Below are 26,648 nucleotides of genomic sequence, written 5' to 3' on the forward strand. Positions count from 1 at the left end.
TGCCTTTGGAGAGAGGCCCAAGGCCAGGCAGAGGCACGCCTACGAGCACAGGAGGGAAGAGGTTGTCCTGATAGAAGAAATGTATTCTGAGTATCTTTGAGCCTGAGTTATAACTGTTACTTCCCTAATAAACCCCATAATCATGAATATGGACTGTGAGCTCTGTGTGGCCGTTGCAATGAATTATTGAACCCAGCAGAGAAGTAGGGAGTGCTGTGTGAGGGACAGTTGGTGTCAGGGTTAGTGAAGATGGTGGAGAGAGGATAGTTTTTTCACCAATGCCTTCAATGCAGCTTCGATTTCTTCCTTTTATACCATCAGTTCTTGATCTTATGCTACCTCTTGAAATGGTTGAAAATTATCCAGTTCTACTGCAGTACTATATTAATATCAGACAAATTATACTTCAGAAAAAGGAGTATTATTGGGAATAGGTAGGGACATAACATAATAGAGGTTCACTTCTCCAAAAAGATACAACCATCCTAAATGTGTACATATTTAACAACAGGGCTCCAAAATACAAAAACTAATAAATCCGAAAGGGGAAATGGACAAATACGCATTTGTAATTGGTATCAGTACTTTTCTATCAATAATTAATAGAGCCCTGCTAGTCGAAGTCCAAAGCATCTGTATGAACCACTCATGGATGTCTATGTGTGTGTGTATGTATATAGTATAAAGACAAGTAATACAGAAATAAACATAGAGTCCTTGGGAGGTGCAAACGGTTAATGCATTCAGCTGCTAACCAAAATGTTGAAGGTTTGAGTCCACCCAGAGGCACTTCGGAAGAAAGGCTTGGCGATCTACTTTTGAAAAATTAGCCGTTGAACTGACACACTTGTGTGTCACTACTACTCTGACACACATGGGGCGAGGGGTCACCCTGAGTCAGATCAGCTTGATAGCAATTGAATGATTTTTTTATTCATTCTGCCAGTGTTTGTCTTTTAATTGGTATCTTAGGCTGGGTTCTCTAGAGAAGCAAAACCAGTGATATATATATATATGTATGTATTTATATATAAATAGATTTATATCAAGGAAATGGCTCCCGAGGCTGTAGAGGCTGGTAAGTCTCAAGTCCATGGGTCAGCCTGGTGGCTTCTCCTGACTCACATAGATGCAGGGACTGCAGAACTGAAGATCTGCAGGTCATACAACAGGTCTGTGGCTCACAGGCTGCAAAGGCTGACAAATCTCAAGATCGGCAGGTAAGCTGGCAGCCCGCGGCTCACAGACTGCGGAGGCTGATGAATCCCCAAATTGGAAGGTAAGCTGAGAGTTCAAGTCCCAAAAACTTGAGATCAGATGAAGAGGAGCCAGCTGCAGGATTCAGAGTGAGCAAAAGCTCAAGAGCCTTGCCAGAAAGTCCACCTATATTGGATGCAGTCCACACCCCTGAGGAAACATCTGATTGGCTACTCACAGCAGATCCCATCATGGAGGTAATCACATTATATCACATCTCATCATGGAAGTGATTGCATCGTTTTACGACTGCTAAACTACATCATAACTGCCAAAGCACTGAGAATCATGGTCCAACAAAGTTAACACACAACTTTAATGATCCCAATTGTGAATTTAATCTATTTATATTTAAAGCAATTCATGATAAGGAAGGACTTATATCTTCTACTTTGTAATAGTAGGTCATATACGTATTTTGTTTCTCATTTTCTTCACTACTGTGCACTTTTGTGTTTGACTGATTTTTTTTCAAGTGTACAATTTTGATCCTCTCCTTGTTTCCTTTCCTTATATTTTTTAACTTCTTAGTGGTGAGCATGAGGATTACAATTAATATCTTATATTTATAACAATCTTCTTTTAATTAATACAAATTTAGCCTCAACAGTATACAAAATTCTGCTTTTATTCAGCTCAGTTACCTCCCCTACTTACGTTGCTGGTACAAAAATTGCATCTTTATACATTGTGTGTCCATTAAGAGAGATGTGTAAGTATTTTTATGCATTCGTGCTTTAAATCATATAGGAAAAAAAGAGAGGCATGATATAAAAATATTACTGACTTTGTTTTATCTAAGTAGTTACCTTTATGGAGTCTTTGTTTCTTTTTATGGCTTCCAGTTACTGTCTAGTGTCCTTCCATGCCAGCCAGAATGATTCCCTGTAGCATTTCTCATAAGGCAGTTCTGCTGCTAACACACTCCCTCAGGTTTTGTGTATCTGGGCATGTCTTAATTTCCCCTTTATTTTTGAAAGATAGTTTTGCTAGATACTGACATCTTGGTTCATAGTTTTGTTTCTGTATTTTTTTTTCCAGTATCTTAAATACATCATCCCACTATTTTCTCATCTCAATGGTGTCTGATGAAAAATCAACAGTTAAACTTGTTGAGACTCTCTTCTTGTACATTAGGGGTCACTTATCTCTTGCTACTTTCAAGTTTCTGTCTTCGTCTTTTGACATTTTGATTATGTCTCTCTGTGGATATCTATGTATTTATTGTCCTTTGAGTTTATTGAGCTTCTTGGATATCTAGATGACATTTGGGAGACTTCCAGTCATTACGTTTTCAAATATTCTTTCTGTCCTTTCATCTTTCTTTCCTTTCTGGGACTCCTTAATGAGTATATTGGTATGCTTGATGTTGTCCCGCAGGTCCCTTAGGCTCTGTTCATTTTCTTCATTCTTTTTCCTTTACGCTCCTCAGTTAGAACAATTTCAGTTGTGCTTTTTCAAGTTTACATTTTCCTGCTTTCTTGCTCAAATCTGCTGTTGAGCTCCTCTAATGAAAATTTTATTTCAGCTATTCTACTTTTCAGCTCTATAATTTCTATTTGGTTCTTTTGTATAATATTTCTTTATTAATATTTTCTACTGGTTCATACATTCTTCTCTTGGTTTCCTTTTTTTTTTGGTCTATGGTTTCTTTAGCTCTTTGAGGAAATTTAAGACAATTGGTTTAAAATCTTTGTCTAGTAATCCCAATATCTGTGTTTCCTTAGGGATGCTTTCTGTTCATTCTCTTCTTTCTTTCTTCTTAACAAATGAACCATCCTTTTCTTTTTCCTTTTATGACTTAAAATAGTGTGTTGAAAACTGGATATCTTAAATATTATAATGTAACTCTGGAAATCAGATTCCCTCCAGTCATTAGAGTTTGCTTTTTTTTTTTTAATTGTTGAGGGCCAGTCATCCATTTGCTTAGTGATGTTTCCAAACTAGTTCTGCAAAGATTGTATGTCTTCTCATGTGTGGACACTGAAGTTCTGTTCTGTTATGACAGCAGTCAGTTCATGACCTGACAGTGATTTCTTTAAATGCTTGTAGCCAAAAAGAAAAAGTAACATTATCCCAGTCTTTGCAGATTGGCTCTGAACTGGGGTGTTCTTTCAGTGCTAAGCAAGAGTGCCTAAAACTCTGCCTTAGCCTTCACTTCCTGCCCCCGTGGAGCCCAAAGATCAGCCAGAGGTGCAAGCCTAAAGCTTTGTCAGGATCTTTATGAGCATGTCTTCATCCTTAGGCAAGAATATTGCACTTCAGATTCCTCAGTATATGTGGTAGCCCTTCAAAGCCCTTAAACCACCAACCATTGTCCTCTCAGCCCCCTTTTTTCCAAGCTTTTGGATGTCTCTGCTGTTTTCTCTGTCCTTCATCCTTTGACCCTGGATGTAGGTTCAATTCTTATACCTTCGTACTGCTCAGTTTCCATCACATCATACATTTTTTCTTATGTGCTGTTGAGTCAGTTCTGACTCATAGTGACTATAGGATGGAGTAGAACTTCTCCAAAGGGTTTCTAAGGCTGTAATCTTTATGGAAGGAAACTGTCATATCTTTCTCCTGTGGAATAGTTGGTGGATCAAATCAAAAGGTTTAACAGCTGAGTGCTTAACCACTGCACTACTGGGGCTCCTTTTGACATCATGCATCATAATAGATTTTTAACACACCCCTCAGAAACATAGAAGTCCATAAATTGTCAAGGATACAGAAGATTTAACATGTATAAAAATACCAAATTGATATATGTGTATGTGTGTGCATTATCTAACCACTAAAGAATATACATTCATCTCATGCACATACATAGTGTTTATAAAAATTAACTGTATACTGTGTTATAAAGCAAGTCTCAACAAATTTCAAGAGTCTGCAATAATATAGAGGATACTGTGTAAGTACAGCATAGTTTAAAAAAAAAACCATCTTAGAAAAAGAAAATACAAAATCTCCATGTGCTTGGATATTTTAAAATACTAGGCATTAAAAAAGACATCATAATGAAAATTAGAATATATTTTGAAGGGAACAATTATGAACATAGTACATATAAAAATTGGTGCAGTACAGACAATATAATATAGGAAACTTATAGCCTTAAAAATATAATTGGAAAGAACAAATTTTGAAAAATAAGTGAGTTAAACATCCATTCAAAATGTTGGGAAAAAAACAGAAACAAACATTCATAGGAATTTTTGTTTCTATTAATGATTGGATACATGCAACAGACGATCAACGAAGACTAAAGTGAATTCTTAGAAAATGCTAGTAAAATTGACAAACTTTAGGCAAGATTGATCAAGTGAAAAAGAATGAAGGTATAAATAACGAATATCAGGAATTAGAAAGAAAATGACTGCAGATCTTGCAGAACTTAAAGATAATGTGAGAATGTTATGAACCATATTAGCTAATAAATTTGCAAATTTAGGTAAAGTAGGCAAACGTATCATACCATGTAAGTTAATAACAACGATTCAAGAAGAAACAGGAAGCAAAAGTAATTCCACAATTGTTAATAGAATTGAATTGGAGCTCAAACTATTCTCAAAAAGAAAACTTCATGTCAGATGGCTTTTCCTGCAAATTCTGCCAAATATTCAAGAAATACTTCACAAATTCTTCAATATAAAATGAAATATATACCCAAACTCATTTTATAAAGCTTGTAGAATGAATATTGATACCAAAACCTGACAAGAGCAGCACAAGATGGGAAAATTACAGGCCAATGTCACTGATGAACATAGATGCAAAATATAAAAAGAAATAGGCAAAACAAATCCAGCAATACTCTAAAGAAGAATATATTATGACCAAGTTGGGTCTATCCCAAGAATTCAAGGTTAGTTTAACATTCAAAAATGAATCAGTACAATTTGCCATATGTACAGGAAAAATAAATGTGGTTATACTAATAGGTGTAATAAAATAAGTATTTGATAACCTCCAGCATCCACTCATGTTTTTTAAAAGAACATCTAGCATGCCATGAGACCAGAAGAACCAGAAGGTTCCCGGCTACTGTCGCTGAACATTTTGATCAAAGAGTCCATAGCAAAGCCCTGATCAAAAGGGGGAAAATGCAGAACAGAATTTCAAATTCTCATGAACCCTAGACTTTTTGGAGCCATTGAGGGTGAATGAACTCCTGAAACTATTGCCGTGAGATAATCTTTAAACATTACACCAAAAGCCTTCCCTTGAATCATCTTAAAACTGAAGTATAAAAAAGAAAACACCATACTGTTGCCATTGAGTTGATTCCGACTCAGAGACCCTGTAGGACAGAATAGCACTGCCCCATAGAGTTTCCAAGGTGCAGGTGGTGGATTCAAACTGCTCTTCTTTTGCTTGGCTACCGTATCACTTAACCACTGTGCCACGAGGGCTCCAGAACATTAGCTACTTAACTAATAAAAATGGTCTACCTTGAGCATATGCTCTTTTAAGAACTGTCTATATGGCATCAGATTGACAACAGCTACTGAAAAGATTAGATAGGAACCTTAAGGAGCAGTGGGTTTATGCTAATGACAGAGGAACTACTCAGAAAAGGAGGGTAAGAATGGTTGCACAACTTGAATGTAACCGATGTCGTTAAATTGTACAGGTAGAAACTGTTGAGTTGGTGTATGTTTTGCTGCATATATTCTCAACCACAAAAAATACATTTACAGGTAATAATTAACAAAAAATGTCAAGGAGAGCTAAATATTTTGAAAATAAGACAGAGTTACATGTGAGGGAATGAGTGGGGTGAGCTGTTTTAGATTAATAGTTAGTAAAGGCTTATGGGATCAGGATATTTGAGGAGATAACTGACCTATATCAAAGGAGAGAATAGCTGTATGAAGTTCTGGAGGGAGGATATTGCCAATAAAGGAAAGAGTTGTTTCTGAGGCCCTTTAATAACCAAGTGTTCTGGCATGTTTTGAGGAAGCTCAGGAAATAAGTCATGGCTAGTGTGGAGTGAACCGAGGGAAGACTGTTAGGAAATGAGGTTAGTATGGTGGGCAAGCCCCGCATCATGAAAGACCATGGGAAGGATTTGGGAATTTTTCCTAATTGCCATGAGAAGGCACTGAGGTGATGCTGTTATGTAGACTGTAAGAGGGAAGATCGGTGGCACGGAGTCCAGTTTTCACCAAGAGATGATGGTGGCTGTAAGGTGGAGGTAGTGAGAAGTGGATAGAGTCAGGATTTATTTTAAGGTAGCGCCAAGAGTCCAGAATATGTGTCAATGGATTGGATGCAAGATTTGAATAAAGGAGAGAAATCAAGGATGATTTCTAGGTTTTTGTCCTGAACAATCCAGAGGATAGTGAGAACATTTGCTGAGATAAGGAAGACTGGGAGGTAGATAAGACACTTGGACGAAGAATTTTATTTGAACCACATTAAGTTTGAGATGCCTAGTAGACATTCAAGGGGAGATGTGAGGTCAGCCATTGGTGAAGGAACAGGGCAGAGTATGTAAATGAGGGTATCCTAGGGCTCAGGTGGAATTGACTGCCATGAATTGGCTCAGATAACCTAGACAGTGAGAAGTGAGGAGTGATGTTACTTAAACAGGGCATGGAAATCAATGAAAAAGGTGTGGGAGTGGCAGGGAGGCTAAGGTAGAGAAGTTTCTCTCTTCCTAAACCTGATTGGCTGGATTTGAAGACATCATAAGTTCCTGTATGAGAAATATCCAGCAAATTACCAGTTGATTTAATAAATTGATAACAAAGTCTACCTTTCAGCCAAAGATTGAAAAACAAACAAACCAATTGCCATCCAGTGAATTCTGACTCTTAGCAACCCTATAGGACGGAGTAGAACTACCCCATACGGTTTCTAAGGAGCAGCTGTTGGATTCAAACAGCAGACCTTTTGGTTAGCAGCTGAGCTCTTAACCACTGCACCACCAAGCTCAAACCAAGAATAACACACATGAGGAACTTACTCCTTAGTTCAATCAAGTATGTAGAAATTCAAATTTGTGATTTTGGAGATTCCCCCTCTTTTTTTTCAAAGTGGGGGGCATTGAGATGCAGGATTTTCCTATGCCCACCATCCTAAGGGATTTAATTAACCCATAGTTGAGACATTGTAAACATCTCAAGAAATTATTACCTTTGAGAAACTTGAGGGTGAGTAGGCATATCACCTGGCTCCTCTTAAACTCCTTTTAAAAACCTGACTTGAAGACTCACCTGCCTTTTTGAATAAGTGCCAGCTTAAATAGGCAGGGTTCAGGGAATTGCCAACCAAAGGTATGGTTTCTCCAGAGGCCTCCAAGAGGTGTAAAAGAAGAGCGGAGCCAGACCCCGAGCTTGGGACACACCCTTGGTAGGAAATATTTGAGTGTGTGTGTGGTGAGGGGAGCACTCGGTGTGGGAGAGTGGGGTGGGTGGGTAATAGGGAAATGCCTGTTTTTTTTTTTTTTTTTCTGGTTTTAAGAAACAGTTTTTTACTTTTTTTGTTTTTTTAATTACAACGAACAGTTCAGTGGAGACATGTTCCTTATCTGCAGGGGCTAGTGGAATTGCTGATAGCTGAGAATGTAGCCTGCTCCCCAAGTGCGAGTTGGCATTTTAGAGAGAAATCTTGATGTTTGGAGCACTGACTGGCCCTGCCTTTTCTAAATAATTAAGGGTGGTGGGGTGGTGGTGAGAGAAAGAGGATGGTCTGTGAACACTGACCCTGGAAGATTAACTCCCAAGTGTGTGGGTTGTGGATAGCAGGAAAAGAACATCACCCGCAAATGACAGCAGTGCCTTTATTTATTTATTTATGCTTCTTTTTAGTTCTGAGTTGTTTTTAAGCCACAAATTAATGGGGCCACCATGAGTTTTCAGAGAATGAGTTTTACAAAAATCTAAGTGTTTTAAATATTGCAAGGATTTACTTATATATGCTGTATATGAGAAAAGTCCTTACAGTTACAGGGAGGAGAAAGAAAGTATATTCAGGAATTAAATTTTCACAGTTCTCTGAATTCTTATATTTCTCTTGTTGTCCATTTTTCTTTTTTTGTCCTTCATCCACCCCTTCCACCTTTACCCACTGTCTTCATCATCTAGTGCTGCCATAACAGAAATACCATGAGTGGATGGCTTTAACCGAGAGAAATTTAATACCTCGCATTAAAGTAGGCTAATAGTCCAAGGCATCAGCTCTAAGGGAAAGTTTTCTCTCTCTTTCGGCTCTGGAAGAAGGTCCTTGTCCTTATCCTTCCCATGGTCAAGGAGCTTCTCAGGTGCAGGGACCCTGGGTCCAGAGGACATGCTCTGCTCCTGGTGCTGCTTTCTTGATAGTCTGAGGACCCCAACTCTCCGCTTGCTTCCCTTTCCTTTTACCTCTTGCGAGATAAAAGGTGGTGCAGGCCACACCTCAGGGAAAGGTGACCTGAGTGAGGGTGGTGTTACAATCCCACCCTAATCCTCTTACAGTAAAATTACAATCACAAAATGAAGGACAACTAGGCAATAGTGGGAATCATGGCCTAACCAAGTTGAAACACACGTTTTTTAGGGTCATAATTTAATCCAAACCAAATCAAACTTGTCACCATCAAGTTGATTCCAACCCGTACAGACCCTAGTTGATATTAACTCATAGAGACCCTATAGCATAGAGTAGAACTACCTCATAGAGTTTCCAAGGACTAGTTGGTGCATTCGAACTGCTGACCTTTTGGTTAGCAGCTGAGCTCTTAACCACTATGCCACCAGGCCTCCTCTTGATCCACAGTCCACCCTAATTCACCACTGTGTTAGAAAAAGGTGTTGCTATTCTGAAATAAGAACTTTTTACTATACTTTTGTGTTCGTGGTTGCTTTGGGTATGTCTTTAAGCACTGAACAGTTAACTCATACCCATTAAAAACCCATTGCCACTGAGTCTATTCCAACTCATAGCGGCCCAATAGGGCAGAGCAGAACTGTGCCATAGACTTTGCAAGGAGCGCCTGGTGGATTTGAACTGATGACCTTTTGGTTAGCAGCCATAGCTCTTAAACAGTACACCACCAGTGTGGGAGGGGTTTAATTGATAACATGATGTCTGGGCTCCAAGGGAGATGGAATGGATGTGCAGGAGAAGGGCATGCAGAGTCAGCCTGTATAGTCCCCTGAACTCTGTTCAAGATCATAACACACCTCAGTAATCACTTGAATCTAAACATACAACTTTAACAGTTGATGTAAATGACTTTACACATGAATTTTGGAACGCAACTATTTCTCAATGGAAGTTTCTTCAACTAAGCTGTTTGTATTCCCTTAATAATTATGAAAGCTAACATTTATTGTGTTCATTCTGTGTGTAAGGCCTTTTTCTAAGTGCCTTGTGTGTTTTATTTAACCTGCGTAACAACCTTTTGAATAAGACCCATTTTAGAAATGGGAAACTGAGGCAGTGAGAGATAAAGTAACATTCCCAGATCAACCAGCTGATAGATTGAGTTAGGATTTAAACCCAGGCAGTTTGTTTCAGAATTTGCTTATGTAATCACTGTACATGACAGCAGTGAGCCCTAGCGGCTGTGTGGCTAAAGAACTTGGCTGTTAACTGAAAGGTCAGTGGTTCGAACCCACCAGCCTCTCTGCAGGAGACAGATGTGGCAGTCTGCTTCAGTGAAGACTTACAGCCTTGGAAACCCTATGGGGCAGTTTTACTCTGTCCTTTGGGGTCACTATGAGTTAGAATCGACTTGATGACAGTGGGTTTTGGCACATAATACTAATGTGCAGTGTATTCTGTATGCCGTGTATATGTTCAGAAACTAATTTTCCGAACATTTATGCCATATATAGATTACCAATCCACTTGCCGTTGAGTAGATTTTCACTCATGACGACCCCGTGAGTTTTCAGAGTAGAACTGCCCTCCATACGGTTTTCAATAGCTGTGACCATTTGGAGGTAGATTGCCAGGCCTTTCTTCCAAGGCAACTGAGTGGATTTAAACTGCCAACCTTTCAGTTAGTAGCTGAGCACTTAACTCTTTGTGCCACCTAATACATATATATACTAGGAGGTTTTCCTCCTTATTTGTACTTTAATGTTTTGTAGCCTGTTATGAATAGTTGTTCCTGGCAGTGAACTAGATGCTAAAGAACAGAATAGGCACATGTAACCCTCTCTCACCTTCTCCCTCCCCTCTTTCACAGAGATGAAATGAAAAGGAATTAATGAGGACAGATTATTGGATTAGGGCCCATACTCAGGGCTCTAACAGCATGGGGAGTTTCTCCTGTCACTTCAGTTCTTGTTCAGGAATTGGTACCTGCTTTTTGTGAATCACAAATACCAGTGCTTTATATCAAGCCATTTAGATTTGGGCTATGGAGCAGTGACTTTAAAAAATTAAATGTTATTTTCAGAGATTTTTTCTATTAATTGTTTACATTTATTTTAATTGTATATTCTGAAACCGCTACAAAAAGGCATGAAATAATTGTTTAAATTTTAATTCGTATGGGTCAAAATGTATGTTAAACTACCTATTGTCGCCTTCACAGTCGTCGTTATGTTTGAGCCGGTTGTTGTGGCCACTTGTTACCAAGTATGACTTTCTTCTCCAGGGACTGATCTCTCCTGACAACATGTCCAAAATATGTGAGATGAAGCCTCGCCATTCTTGCTTCTAAGGAATATTCTGGCTGTACTTCTTTCAAGACAGATTTGTTCATTCTTTTGGCAGTCCGTGGTATATTCAATATTCTTTGCAAATACCGTAATTCAGTGCCTTCAATTTTTCTTTAGTCTTCCTTATTCATTGCCCACCTTTCGTGTGCGTATGAGGTGACTGAAAACACCATGGCTTGAGTCAGGCGCACATTAGTTTTCAAGGTGACATCTGTGCATTTGAACACTTTAAAGAGGTCTCTGGCAGCAGATTTGCCCAATGCAATGTGTCGTTTGATTTCTTGACTGCTGCTTCCGTGGGTGTTTATTGTGGATCCAAGTAAAATGAAGCCCTTAGCGATGTCAACATTTTCTCCGTTGTCATGATGTTGCTTATTGGTCCTGTTGTTAGGCTCTTGGTCTGTAGTCTTTGATTTTCTTCAGTAAATGCTTTAAGGCCTCTTCACTTTCAACAAGCGAGATTGTATCATCTGCATATCTCAGGTTATTAATGAGTCTTCCTCCAATCCTGACGCCTTATTCTTCTTCAGACAGTCCAGCTTCTCGGATTATTTGCTCATCATACAGGTCGAATAGGTATGGTGAAAGGATACAATGGAGATGCACACCTTTCTTGACTTTAAACCATGCAGTATTCCTTGTTCTGTTTAGATGACTGCCTCTTTTTCTATGTACAGGTTTCTCATGAGAACAATTAAGTGTCCTGGAAATCTCATTCTTCCCCATGTTATCCATAATTTGTTATGAGCTGGAGTAGGTCTCAGAAATAATGTGCCATTTCTTCCAGTTGGTCCTGCACGGCTGCCTACTTCCCTAGGTGGTAGCAGGTAAGGCCTGTCTCAGAAACACTCCCCTCCTCACTAAGCATGATTCTTCACACTGCTCCATCTTCTTTCCCGTGTGTGTCTCCTGCCCTCCTCAGTGGCTGGGGAAAATGATAGTAGTCCACTATGAGATTTATTCTTTTATTATACTTTATTTTATCATTTGTTTTTATAACATAGTTCCGTTAAAATCAAGGGTAATAAAAATGTTTGTGTGATGGAAGTGGATAATCCCACCCATTGTGTCCATCTAAAGTTTCATGAGAAAACTGTGCCCACAACAGAGGGCTCCCACTCCTCTGGCTCACTGTATTTTCTCCTCGTTTATTTGCTCTTCCCTCTTTCCTGATGCATGCATGGGACCACTGAGCTTCAGGACTCCACAATTCTCCTTTTCATACCAGTGTTACTGTAATCTTGGGTTCATGGGCTGCCTTGCCACAGATTTACTCATTCTGTTTCTGTTAATTATTTCATTACTTAAAAATCTCTCATGAATTTTTCCAGAAGTACATTCTATTCCTCAAAAACTTGGAAGCAATGGGAAAATATGCAATAAATAACAAGAAAACATACGTAATGCATAGAATAAATTATTAACGTTCCGATATGTCTGTTATCTTACTTACATTGGCATGTATGCGTATTAGAGTCTCTGGTTGATGCAAATGGTTAATATCTTGAGCTGCTGACAGAAAGTTGGAGTTCAGGTCCACCCAGAATTGCTGTGAAAGAGAGGTCTGGCAGCCTACTTCCGAAAACCCAGCCACTGAAACCCCTATGGAGTACAGTTCTACTCTGGCACACTGGCGTCATCATGAATCAGAACTGACTCAGTGGCAACTGGTTTTATGTGTGTATTAGCACACACATTTATGTACATTAACACAGATATTATATCCTGATATTTTCATTCATCATTAGTCTTTTCTCATGATAAATTTTTTTTGTTTTTTTTTAATGAGGGCATTAAATTACTTTATAATATTCTGTGTGCATGTAGTATATGTTTTTTAACAATTTGAACTATAGTTGCAATAATAAATGTGCATGTTTCTAGTAATCTTCAATGTATACTTACATCTTTTTAACATACATCTCTGCCATTAAATCTCTTTGTTTAATTATTGTTTAACACTCTTTACGCCTAAGAGATGGTCTCAGAAGCAGCCCTGATCAGTTTTTCTCCCTCTTACTCATGAAGCCCCTTAATGTATCCCAAGGTATCAACTACGAAGCATTTTACGTCCTTATCATTTGTTTATTTTTCATTCAGTCAGTATATTCCATGGGCCAGAAATAGTCTATGTTATGCAGATACAGTGGTGAAAGGTACACACTGTCCCTGTCGTCATGAAGGGGACAACCCAGTGCAGGTGGGAGGAGCACTGGGGAAATGCAGCTGAGAGCAAGGACAGACAACCCTCCAGGAACCACACTGGACTTCAGAGAGGCTTGTTGGCTGCTGTTCACCTGGCAGGCTTCTAGATACCAGAGTACCCTTGGGCTTGGTGCCTGCTCCTCTCTCTATTGACACCCTCCCTGTAGGATGCCTCAGTGAGTTTACTGCTGTCTATTTGTAGCTAAGGACGTGAGGTTTATACCTCCATCCATTCAAACTCCTCCTGGGTCCAGACTCATATATTGAAATGTCAGCCTAACTCTCTGTATTGACCTCTTTATGCATTATAATGATACATTCCTCATATGGCCATCATGAAAAGCAAACATGAAAGGGAAAGCACAGGAGTGCCTGGCACCAGTGTAGGTACTCAATGAACATTAGCTGTTGGTATTATTCTTGACATCCCCATGTGGGGTGAAGTTTTATTACCTGACATCTCCATGTGAATATCTAACACCCACACCATGTTATCTAGGCTATGAAACAATTCTTGGTTCCAACCACCATTCCATTCTTATCGATGAATTTCTCAAGGCTTCAGTGATGGGATTGTGTGTTTTTCCACACAATGGACGTGATTAGGAATGGTTGGCTAGGTCCTACACAATAAATTGCTCCAGCATTCCTATGGATGACCATTGAGACAAGTTTCAGCCAACGAATGTAGCAAAGAATTGGAACCACTCTCAGCTGTTCATGCGAGTACTCTCAATCCAGAGTATCTGGTAAGTCGACTGTTAGGGATTGAATTGTGTCCCTCCAAAATGTATGTGGAAATCCTAACCCCGGTACCTGTAAATCTGACCTTGTTAGGAAAGAGGGGGCCTGCTTTTATTATGTGAATGAGGTCATACCAATGTAGGGTGGGTCCTAAGCCTAACTCTTCTTAGTTATAAAAGGAGCAGAACACACACAGACACAAACAGGTGAAAAGGAAGACAGACAAAGAAGACAGATGCTTCTAGAAGGCCAGGAACACAAATGATTGCTGGCATCTACTAGAAGCTGAGGTAGACAAGGAAGGACCTCCCACTACAGCCATGCCCTGAATTCGAACGACTACCTGCTAAACCGTGAGAAAGTAAATTTCTGTTCTTTAAAGCCATCTAGTTGTGATATTTTTTGTTATGGAGGGACTAGGTAACTAACACACATAACCGTGCTTATAAGTTCAGCCCAGTGCAGAATAATTTTCTTCCCTCCTTGGTCTAGCCCACCCGAACCTGCTCTTTCCCTATCAGTGTCCTTTGCTTTCACCTAAGAGTTATGACAGAGTCAGCTCGATGGTGATGCATTGAAATTTCAATTTATTTTATATTTATGATTATTATTAATTCCAGTATTTTCTACAGTTTTCAATGGAGACAGTCTTATAATCTATGAATAGCATTTATACTTTTTGTTTTTTTGTACTAGCTTACACTTCCAGTGTTAAATGTTTAATAAAAGTAATGATAGAAGCACCCTTATTTTATTGTTTATTAATTTTTAAAGAGAATGTCCCACACGTCACCATGAACTATCATGCTAGTTGTAGTTTTCCACGTTCGGGAACTCCTTTTCTGTTCCATGTTTGCTCCTAGCCCTTATCTCTCCGTGTGATTGGATTTTATCAACCTGCTTTGCCCCCATCTCTTGAGGTGAGGATATGTCTTCTCTTCTTTCACCTATGCATGTGGTGAATGAAATTACTAAATCTTTAATGTTCACTCAAATTTGTATGCCTACAATCAACCGCCTTGATCATGGCATGTTACGTGGTTTATACTTTGCTGGATTTCCTTTGCTTGGCGTCTTACGTAGGGTTTTGCATCTCAGTTACTGAGTGTGCTTGTCCTCTAACTCTTCTTCTACTATCCTTCTCTAGTTTGTTATCAATTTTAAACTAGCCTTAAGGATCAAGTTAGGGGAATATCTCATGATTTTCTAATCTCTGTTGACTACGTACAAGATTAAAATGACTGTTTCTTGCATGTTTGCTGGAACCTGACTGGAAACGATCTAGGTCTGCCGTTTTCTTTGTAGGGAGATGTTGAACTACTGACCCACTTTATTTAGTGGTTAAAGGCATCTTCTGGTGCTAATTTACTTAGAAAAAATTCTGATGCATGTTCTAGGGTGCTCGAATCTCATCTTTAAATATTGATTATCAGGGCTTGTAGCCTCATGCAAGCCAATTCATCAATCCCAGATTTCCCCAAAGTCAGGCTCTGCAACTCTTCCCGGTACCAAATTCCCTCATTTAAGACTTATTTGCAAAGAAAGAGACAACAGTATGCTATCTACGCAGTTGTGTATCCGCAGCCTTCTTGAGTCCATATTGTGAGGATACAGTCTTCTAATACTTTTTTTGTAATTGTTCTTTTTCTTATTTTTTTTTTTCCTTTTTTCACTGCCAATACACCCCCTCCCCCAATCTAGTAGTTTTAAAGTTGTGCGTTTCAGGTTCAAGTCTGTAATCCAGCTGGGCTTCTGTTTGTGCTGCATGTGTGCATCAAAAGAACGTGCTTCTAGAAGTAGAAAGCAGGCAGTGAGACTGTTGGGTGGTTGGCGGGGTAGGGGGAGGGGAGCTGCTGCTCAGAGAGGGCGCCCGAGGGAGGCACGAGATGCCGGGCTGCCCACCGCAAGCCCGCAGACTCCAAGGAGGTGGAACCTGCGTGCGCCATGAGCCTTTTGAGACAGGCCCAAGCCCGCCCAGCCGGGTGCTTGCAAGTTCCACCAGGACTAGGGGAAGCCTAAGGCCAAGGAGGGCAAGGTCTAGGGTCTGGACCTGAGAACTGGTTCTGCCACTTGTGATCGCAGAGCTTATGCTGGAAAGGAGGGCAGGAAGCATATCACAATGTGTGTCCGGAGGATGACCCAGAAGGGCGGGAGTTGTGGTCACCCAGGGACTCTGGGTCTGCATATGGAGGCCCCCAGGGTGCAATTCCAGGAGCAGAAGGCAAAGCCACAGAGGCCAAAGTGCACCTCGCCAATGCTTCCCAGGGGCATTGCCCCAAATATGGGGAGCAGTCCCTACTCTGGGCTAGGGACTTTGTTTCCTCCATTCTCATCACTGACTGTGAGCAGACTCTAGTCTATGCAGACTAATGAGGAGTTATCAAAATGAGCTCCAAACTCCGGATTTGAGTTAAGGATCATAAACTAACATAGAGAAATACGACTTTAGCAATAAGTGACTGTTTGAAGCCCAAGTTGCCTTAAAACACAGAATTTCAGTCTTTCAGCTCCTCTGCTAACGTAATAACTAAGAACAGAATCTCACTGGAGCTCAAAGATGTGGGGCACTGGGAATACTCCTGGGTCTGTCTGCTCACGGCTGATTGCCTGATTCCCAGTTTTATTATACAGCTTAAATACAGACCAGAAGAGGAGTTTGGGGCTTGACATCTGACATCTTAACACCAGTTCCTGTTTCTTGAGGAAGGAAGAGGTAAAATAAATCAGCGTTTACTGTGTCCTTCTCCATCCCCGGAAGTCCTTGTGAAGACCCTCTCAGGTAAGGACTGACGGGGAGTGGCTTGGTTTACTATTCGACTTTGTCCTTCAGTCACTTTGTTTATGTCCTGCATGTAAACTATTATGCATTGACAGAAGCATTCTAATTCTTATGCAGAATGACTAGACCTCCTGCAGAATGACTATATTGTGCCTCCCTTGGGCACCCCTGTCTGCGCAGCACCCTCCGCCCCCAACTGCCCAACCGCCTCTCTCCTGGCATTCTGCTTCTAGAAGTATGTTCTTTTGATGCAGAGATGCAACACACACAGAAATCCCAGCTGGATTACAGACTTGAACCCGAAGACCTTATGCAGAATGACTATTTATGAACCACTAAACTCAGTACTAAAGCAGGTACTTACCCCTCAGAGAAGGCCCTGGGGGAGGTTGATACATGCATTCCCCAGTGCTCCTGCTGCTCTAGAAGTGCCTGAAATGCCTCTCTGGGAAAGGCCTTCAGAGTAGTAGGCTCATGGCCCACGTGGGAATTCAGGCCTATTTTTCTGTTAGAACATCTCATTTCGCTCTGAAAATGTTATTATCCAGTTTATTCACCAGACATGAGTACAGACATCTCATATTTTCAAAATTAATCCCATTCTCTAATACTAATTTGCCACCAAGAGTATATTCCAAAGTGTTTCCAATAGGCTAGAAAGTCTTTCCAAAGAGGGGAGTCCTGCGCCGTGTTGTGCAGTGACAGCAGGGTTGGCATAATATGTTTACCCAGATACCTACCACTTTTTAAAAATTTTTTATTGTGTTTTACTTGAAACTTTACAGAGCAAATTACTTTCTTGTTCAGCCATTTATACACAATTGTTTTGTGACATTGGTGGCAATATTCATGATGTGTCAGTATTCTCTTCTATGCTCCAGTTCCCCGTTTCCATCTGCCATGATTCCTGTTCCATCCTGCCCTCTTTTCTGTGCTTTTGGGCAGGTTTTGCACTTTTGGTCTCATACACACGATTGAACTAAGAAACACTTTCTTCACGTGTGTTACTGTTTGTTTTATAGACCTGTCTAATCTTTGGCTGAAGGGCGAACTTCAGAAGGTACTTTCGACTTTGTTGCTTTCCATAATTCCTGAAATTCCAAGTCTACCACCTGAAGAACTTCCTTTAGTGTTTCATTTAGAACAAGTCTGGTGGCGATGAATTCTCTTAAGCGTCCTTCACCTGAGAATGTCAATATTTTTCCTTTACTCATGAAGGAAATAACAGCCTATAGAACACTGGGTTAATGTTTCTTTTCTTTTAGTGTTGAAAAAATGTTGTTTTCACAGCCTTTTGGCCTCCATGGCTTCTGATGATGAATACGGAGTCATTCCAATTGTTTTTCCTGTGTGAAATGAGTTGTTTTCTCTCTAGCTTCTTTGAAGATACTTTCTTGGTCCTTGTTATTCCACAATTGACAGTGAGGCATTTGGGCGTAAAATTATGTGAGTTTAACTTGTTGGAGTTTGCAGAGCTTCTTGAATCTGTAAGTTTATGTCTTTCAACAAATTGGGAAAGTGTTGAGCCAGTATTTCTTCAGATACTTTTTTCTACACCACATATTTTCTCTACACCTTATGGAATTCCAATAAATAAATGTTAGATATTTTTGGATTTTTTTGAGGCTCTGTTCATTTTTTTTTCAGATTGGATATTTTCAGTTGAACTATTTTCATCTCATTGATCCTTTTGTCTGTCAACAGCATTCCGCTGTAGAGCTGATCAAGTGAATTATTTATCTCTATTTTTCTATTTTTCCTGTCTAAAATTTTCATTTGTGAATGGTTTCTATGTATTTTTCTATTTTTCTAAGGTGTGCCTGTTATTTCTTTGAGCGTGGTTAAAGTAGCTTTTTAAAGTTTTTGTCTATGATTCCAAGACTTACAGAAAATGTTGATGTTGTTTGTTTTAGGAATCACTTGACCCAGTTATGTTCAGGCTGCAGGTTCTTTCCCACCTTCTGTATGCTGTGGCTCAGATGTCGGTTCAGATTTTGAAGACTTTGCGGTGATATTTGGATGTAATCTATGGGAGTGTCACTCAGTCTGGGACCTTGTTGGTGTTCTAACCCATAATGCAGTTCTCAAAGGATTGATCTACTTCTTAGGGTCAGAGCAAAGCATATGCAACTATGGGAGGTGGGGGAGTATGAAAAACAACTTTATGGTATCCCTCTTTTGAGCCGCCTGTTCTCTGTCTCTCTGAGGCTCTCTGATGTCTGAGCAGCTACCTTCCTGGTCCACTGGCAAGAATGTAGGGGCTTTAATCTCTTCATTCTGCCGTGCAATTAAGTGACTGGGTCTGCCTATGAGGCCAAATAACGGTAAGATGGAGAAAATGTAACAGAGATTCCTCTATATTATTTGGTCCTTATATACTTAGGTCAGAGAGAAGGCACACTGTTTCTGGTGATACTTCGAAACAGGTATGGAGAAAAAGGCATTAACAGGTCGATAGCTGCATACTAGGTGTTACGGATTAAATTCTGTCTTCCCAAAATGTATATATCAGCTTGACTAGGCTATGCTTCCCACTATTGTGCGATTATCCACCATTTTGTCAGCTGGTGTGATTTTCCAATGTATTGTAAATCCTACCTCTATGATGTTAATGAGCGAGGATTTGAAGCAGTTATGTTAAGGAGGCAGGGCTCAATCTACAAGATTAAGTTGTGTTTTAAGTCAATCTCTTTTGAGATATAAAAGAGAAAAGAGCAGAGAGACAGGGGGACCTCAGTACCACCAAGAAAGAAGTGTCAGGAGCAGTGCATCCTTTGGACCTAGGATCCCTGTGCTGAGAACCTTCTTGTCCAGGGGAAGATTGGTGACAAAGACCTTCCCCTAAGAGTGACAGAGAAAAAAAGCCTTCCCCTGGAATTGGCACCCTGAATTTGGACTTATAGAGCCTCCTGGACTGTGAGGGAATAATTTTTTTTGTTAAAGTCATCCGTTTGTGGTATTTCTGTTACAGGAGCACTAGATGTCTAAGACACTAGGTACCAGGAGATGTACATTTCCCAGTTCTTTCACTCCCAGGGACACTATGACTAAGTAGCCAATGCCATAAATCCATGCGAGCAGACTATTCTGATTACTGCTTTGACTCTACTGTCTGTTATGGTAACCACACCCACCTTGTCTTTGTTGATTGAGTGCCACCACTTGGCTGCTACCACCATGGGCTCCAGTCAACTGCATTGTAGTTAGGTGTCTTAATTCAGTTAGGGCAGTTCTCACTGTGGACTCTTACTTACATAAAATAGCAACCACAGAAGTCTTCAGTAAAGCTGGGGCTTGCTTCCCAAATTTGTACCTCACCGCTATGGTAAAAAGAAAGCCCCCTGGGCACTCCGTGTGTGGGTCTGTGGGTCCAGCCTAATAAATCCATTCTAACCTGCCAATTTCCCTCAGCCTTTGGTTACCTTCTCCTACATTATACAATGGCAGATCTGCATTTCCACTTGATTTATTTTAGGCCACCACTTAATCCATGCTTCAGTAAACCAACCAAATAAACTATGAGATCCTTTTCTAACCTCTCAAGCTGAAACACTGAATGAAGAATCCATGCTTCCTGGGCCTATATCAATAAACTCAGACTAATCCACCTTTATGTTGCTTGCACCATTATCCCACACCCGGAATAGCCATTCCCACACATATTCACCAGGTTTCTGTATGTATATATTAGAAAAATCAAGCAGTTCTTTTGGAGTTTAGCATACCTTCTCCTGGGTCACACTTTATAGTTCACCTTTTGGGGCTTGTTGGGACTGAAGTCTAGGTATAGGTCTAGAAGCAAAAATGGGCAGTGGCAGTGGGATGTTCAGCCGTGTCTTATAAGGCATCTGCCTAAGGTGATGCCCCAGGCAATGCCCCAGACACCACCCCAGGAGACAACTCAAACAAGACACTTCAGGCACAGCTGGGGTAATCTCATCAGATGGAGGTGGAAGGGATAATTGTTTTACTGGGAAGGGTGCCTTAGCAGGCAAAATTAGAGAATCTCTTCAGATGGTAGTAAAAGATCTGGTTCTGTTAGGAAGAGCGATTCAACAGAAATTGGAGGTTCATTGTCCCCCGCTTTCTGACTGTCTGCCCATATGTCCTCATCCCAAGTTTCAGGATCCCATTTCTTCCCAATCAATGCCCTCACTCTAACTTCAGACACCATTTGAGGTTGGATATTCAACTGGCGCTTTAATTCAGTCACTCTAATGATAAGAATCTGAGTTTATTTTTGGCAGCATTAGCCTTGTTACTATAAGAAATATGGTTTTCTTTCTGGGCACAAGTGGCAGCTTTCAGATCTTGTATGTGGTGCTTGAGCTTTGAGTCCATTTCTTTCATTCACCAGTGTGGCTAGCAAAAGCAGGACCAAACAAGCAGCTTCCTTATTATTCTTATGCTGACAAAATTATAGAAAAGTATCAAATATATAATCAGACAGAGCCTTGTCTCTCACAAATATTTGATCCAGTGGTAGTAGTATTTTGCGTATTTCTATTGTCACCTCCACCATGGATTAACAATAGCCTGTTTACTCCTGGAGACAGTTATCAGTGCCTTTAAGATTAGCCAGACTTGAGAATCAATTCAGAAAACTCAACCTTAAGATTTGGTTCCTCTAGAACCAGTGTAGGTACCAAATGTCTTAGCCTGGGATCTCTAGAGGTGCAAAACTAGTGAAGAGAACATATATATATATACACACACACACATATATATGAGTGTGTGTGTATATATATGTGTGTTTCTGTGTGTGTGTGTGTATGGAAACCCTAGTCGCATAATGGTTAATAGCTATAGCTGCTAACCAAAAGGTTAGCAGTTCGAATCCACCAGGCGCTCCTTGGGAACTCTGTGGGGCAGTTCTACTCTGTCCTGTAGGGTCACTATGAGTTGGAACCGACTCGACGGCAATGGGTATATATATATATATACATACACACACACACACACACACATACATATATATACGCATACATATGTTAGTTGTGGCTGTTAGATGCCATCGATCCTGTGTAAAACAGAATGAAACACCGCCTGATCCTGAACCATCCTCACAATCATTGCTATGTTTGAGCCCATTCTTGCAGGCATTGTGTCAGTTCATGTTGTTGAGCACCTTCCTCTTTTTTTCTGACCCTCAGCTTCTCCAAGCATGATGAGCCTCTCCTGGGACAGGTCCCTCCTGAAAATATGTCCAAGGCACGTGAGACGAAGTCTCGCCATCCTTGCTTCTAAGGTGCATTCTTGGTGTACTTCTTCCAAGATGGATTTGTTTATTCTTCTGGCAGTCCATGGTATATTCAGTATTCTTTGCCAACACCATATTTTAAATGAATCAGTTCTTTAGTTTTCCGTATTCATTGTCTAACTTGCTCAAGCATGTGAGGTGATAGAAAATATCATGGCTTTGCTCAGGCACACCTTAGTCCTCAAAGTGACATCTTTCTTTCTCAACACTTTAAGGAGGTCTTTTGCAATAGATTTGCCCAATGCAATACATTGTTTGAATTCTTGACTGCTGCTTCTGTGGGCATTGATTATGGATTCAAGTTAAATGAAATGCTTGATGACTTCAGTATTTTCTCTTTTTATCATGGTGTTGCTTACTGGTCCAGTTGTGAGAATTTTTGTTTTCTTTATGTTGAGGTGTAATCCATACTGAAGGCTGTAGTGGTTGCTGTTCATCAGTAACTGCTTCAAGTCCTCTTTACTTTCAGCAAGCAAGGTCGTATCAGCTGCATATCATAGGTTGTTAGTGAATCTTTCTCCAAAACTAATGCCATGTTCTTCTTACAAACCAGCTTCTCAGATTATTTGCTCAGCATACAGATTGAGTAAGTATGGTGAAAGGATACCACCATGACACATAACTTTCTGATTTTAAACCACACGGTATCCCCTTGCCCTACTCAAATGACTGCCTCTTGGTCTATGTACATATTCCGCATGAATACAGTTAAGTGTTCTGGGATTCCCATTCTTTGCTAAGCTATCCATAATTTGTCATGAGCCGCACAGTTGAGTGTGCTTGTATAGGAAACAGAAATAGGTAAACATCTTACTGATATTCTCTACTTTCAGCCAAGATCCATCAGACATCAGAAATAATATCCCATGTTCCATGTCTTCCTCTGAATCTAGCTTGAATTTTTGGTAGTTCCCTGTCTGTGCACTGCTGCAACTGTTTTTAAATTATATTCAGCAAAATTTTTCTTGCGTCTGATGTTAATGACATTGCTTGATAATTTCCGTATCGCGTTGGACCACCTCTCTTTGAATGGGCACACATATAGATCTCTTTCAGTCATTTGGTCAGGTAGCTGTCTTCCAAATATATTGGAATAGACAAGTGAGCGCCTTCAGCACTGCGTCCGTGTGTTGAAACATCTCATTTGGTACACCATCAATTCCTGGAGCCGTGTTTTTTGCCAATGCCTTCAGTGCAGCTTGGAGTTCTTCCTTCAGTACCATCAGCTCTTGATCCTATGCTACCTCCTGATATGGTTGAACGTTGACCAATTCTTTTTGGTGTATTGAGTCTGTGTATTCCTTCCGTCTTCTTTTGATGTTTCCTGTGTTGTTCGATATTTTGCCCATAGAATCGTTCAGTATTGCACCTAGAGGCTTGAATATTTCCTTCAGTTCTTTCAGCTTGAGAAATGCCAGGTGTTTTCTTCCCTTTTGGTTTTCTAACTCCAGATCTGTTCACATTATATTATCATACTTTGTCTTCTCCAGCTTCCCTTTCAGGTATTCTATTGAGCTCTTTTACTTTATTTTTCCTTCCATTCTCTTTAGCTACTGTACATTCAAGAGCAAGATTCAGAGTCTCTTGTGACATCCTCTTTGGTGTTTGCTTTCTTTCCTGTCTTTCTAATGACTTTTTGTTTTTTTCATATATGATGTCCTTGCTATCATCCCACAACTAATCTGGTCTTCGATCATTAGTGTGCAGTGCATCAAATCTATTCTTGAGATGGTCTCTAAATTCAGGTTTGATATACTCAAGGGCATACTTTGACTCATGGACTTGTTTTAATTTTCTTCAGCTTCAACTTGAACGTGAATATGAGCAACTGATCGTCTGTTCTGCAGTCAGCCCCTGGCCTGATTCTGACTCATGATATTGACCTTCTCCATCATCACCTTCCACAAATTTGATTCCTGTCTATTCTGCCTGGAATGGTTCATAAGTATAGTCACCGTTTATGTTCCTGATGAAAGGTATGTGCAATGAATAAGTCACTGGTCTTGCCAAATTCTATCATGTAAGCTTCATTGTCATTTCTATCATCAATACCTTATTTTCCAACTGCTGATTTGTCTGCTTTGTTTTCAACTTCGCATTCTAAATGATTGATCAATGCATCACGTTTGATCAGTTTCAAACTGTATAACTTGGTAAAAACCTTCAACTTGTTCATCTTTCACATTCATGATTTGTGTGTAAATTTGAATAATAGTCTTATTAACTGGTCGTCCTGGTAGGCCTGTGGATATTATCCTATTGCTTGTAGTGTTGTACTTCAGAAAAGATCTTGATATGTTCTTTTTATCGATGAATATGATGCCGTTCTCTTTAGTATCTCAATCCTGGCATAGTAGAACATATCATTGTCTAGTTTAAAATGTCCAAAACCAAGCTATTTCAGCTCACTAATGCCTTGGATTACTGACCTTTATGCATTCCATTTCATTTTTGATGACTTCCAATTTCCCTAGATTCATACTTCCTTCATTCCACATTCTGATTATTAAAGGATATTTGCATCAGTTTCTTCTCATTATGAGTTATGCCCCATCAGGAAATGTCATTAAAGTGGGATCTACTTTGAGGAGGTAGCTCTTCCCCACTCGTATTTTGAGTGCCTTCCAACCTAAGGGGTTATCCTCTGTCATTCAATCAGACAGTGTTCCAGTGCTATTTGTAAGATTTCACTGGCCAGTTTTTTTTAGAAATAGATCACTAGGTCCTTTTTCCTAGTCTGTCTAAATCCAGAGCTCCACTCAAAGCTGTCTACCATGGGTGAACCTGGTGGTATTTGAAATACCGGTGGCATAGCTTCTAACATCACAGCAACATGCAAGCCACCACACTACAACAAACTGACAGAAGAGTGGTGGGAGTTAAAAATGAGAAGAACCAAAAAGAGTGCTTCTTCCATGTCTGCTGATTTAGAGGAACCATGAAAAATTGTCAAGTGAAGAGTGATTCAGAGAAAAACATGGGTAGAGTGTGACCTAATTTCCATAAAAACAAACAAATGAATGTCCTTACGTGTGTCCCGGCAAAAAGCAGTGTGTAAAAGGGTACATGTGTATCTTTGGACACTGGACACTTCAGGGGAGCTGGTACAATATACTTATGTGGGGATGGCTCTTATTATAACTTCTGTATACAAATCTCTATTGTTAAATGTGTTATAAGAATGTAAAACCTTTTAAAGTTAATAACATCATACGTGTATGTGTGTGTATTTGAAACTTTTTTTCTGTTTTGACTATTTTATATATGTGTTTTTTAGTTATCTAGTGTGGCTATAGCAGAGATACCACAAGTGGATGGCTTTAACAAACAGAAGCTTATTCTCTCACAGTTTAAGAAGCAAGAAGTTTGAAGTCAGGGCACCAGCTCTAGGAGAAAGCTTTCTCTGTTTGTGGCTCTGGGGGAAGGCCCTTGTCATCTATCTTCCCCTGGCCTAGGAAATTCTCAGCGTGTGGACACTGGGTCAAAAAGACGTGCTCCACTCCAGGCACTTCTTCCTTGGTGGTATGAGGTCCCTCTCATTTCTGCTCACTTTTCTCTTTGTATGTCAAAAGAGACTGACTCAAGACTCACCCTAATCCTGTAGATTGTGTCCTCCCTCATTAACCTAACTGCCTCTAATCCTGCCTCATTAACATCACAGAGGTTGGAATTTACAACACATAAGTAATCACATCAGATCACAAAATGCAGGACAACCACACAATACTGGGAATCAGGGTCTGGCCAGGTTGACACATATTTTGGGGGACACTATTCAATCCATAACAATAGAGAAAACACTGTCTTCAATGCCAGATTCAGAGACTTTTATCCATCTGTGAAGGGCAAACACAGAAATTGAACAAAATTCAGACCAGCGAATTATTGCTTGCTCTTGTAACTAATGACTTCTTCTGGTCTCTATGCCTGGAAATGGCCAAAAAGAATTCTGTGAGGATTAATTCAGTTATTGCTCAAACATCTACTGCATTTACATGTCTACAGATAAGGAAGAATGCTGGACACCATGTGTGATTCATTAAGTAACACGGGGACCATTAGACTATTGTTCTCCTTCTCTGATATGCCACTATCACCTTCTCCCCTTGTTGCTCTCCTGAAAAACCCACGCTTGTATATTCTAGGCTTTTATCCAGGATTGAATTTGCAAGAAGTTAAAGATATATCTTTGAAAGATAAAGAAGACTTTGGCCACATTGTCTTTAGACAGTTGAACTTCCCAGCCAACCTCTGTGCAGGATGGGAATTCACAATCCCTCCTACTCAGTACCTCTGAGCAGGACGGGATTTCTGTTTCATTGTCAGGAGAAGGCGGAATTCAGCCTTCTTCAGAAAACTTACTTTCCTTTGCCTCAAACTGTCCCTCTCAGGATCTGTCACGGTCACTCTGAGAAATTCACATGGGCAGCCTGTATGGAAGTGCCCATCCTAGAGGCCCTGCCCTCCCTTCCTTGCTCCACAGGGCTTCCTCTGACACTTGGGGTCACATCTCCCAGGGAGTACACACCTCTGGCACTTTCAGGGATTCCCAGGCCCTGGGATACTGTGGATTGGACTTGGAACTCAATCTGTTTCTTCCCATCCTCACCTTTGATTATCTGTGTTCTGTCTTCACCAGATTTAGGAGGCCTTGTCTTCTCTTTGCTCGTTTCATCTCAGTCAGGCTTTTCCATTCCAACTCTCTGATCTCAGAACAGATCAGGTTAGACCACAGAGAAGACAAAGACCAAGCAAA

The 26,648-nt window shown here is 40.2% G+C and overlaps 2 long non-coding RNA genes across 3 annotated transcripts in view; one reads left to right on the top strand and one right to left on the bottom strand.

Annotated features, from left to right (window-relative positions):
- LOC135230107 (uncharacterized) overlaps window positions 1-14,603 on the bottom strand; it is a 495,299-nt gene extending 480,696 nt beyond the window's left edge. The window contains exon 1 of the long non-coding RNA XR_010320758.1: window positions 10,760-14,603. This is a non-coding gene — a long non-coding RNA (uncharacterized LOC135230107). The remainder of the gene's footprint in view (window positions 1-10,759) is intronic.
- The window catches only part of LOC135230105 (uncharacterized), a 53,391-nt gene extending 26,979 nt beyond the window's left edge, over window positions 1-26,412 (top strand). Inside the window, exons 1-3 of one of the 2 annotated variants that reach the window (XR_010320754.1) lie at window positions 14,639-16,632; window positions 16,750-16,988; window positions 23,694-26,412. This is a non-coding gene — a long non-coding RNA (uncharacterized LOC135230105). Of the gene's footprint in view, window positions 1-14,638; window positions 16,989-23,693 lie in introns of those variants that run through there. The other variant, XR_010320753.1, reaches the window with a different exon arrangement.
- The last annotated feature ends 236 nt before the right edge of the window (window positions 26,413-26,648 follow it).

The sequence above is a fragment of the Loxodonta africana genome, unplaced genomic scaffold, assembly GCF_030014295.1.
Source record: "Loxodonta africana isolate mLoxAfr1 unplaced genomic scaffold, mLoxAfr1.hap2 scaffold_76, whole genome shotgun sequence".
Taxonomy (NCBI): Eukaryota; Metazoa; Chordata; class Mammalia; order Proboscidea; family Elephantidae; genus Loxodonta; species Loxodonta africana.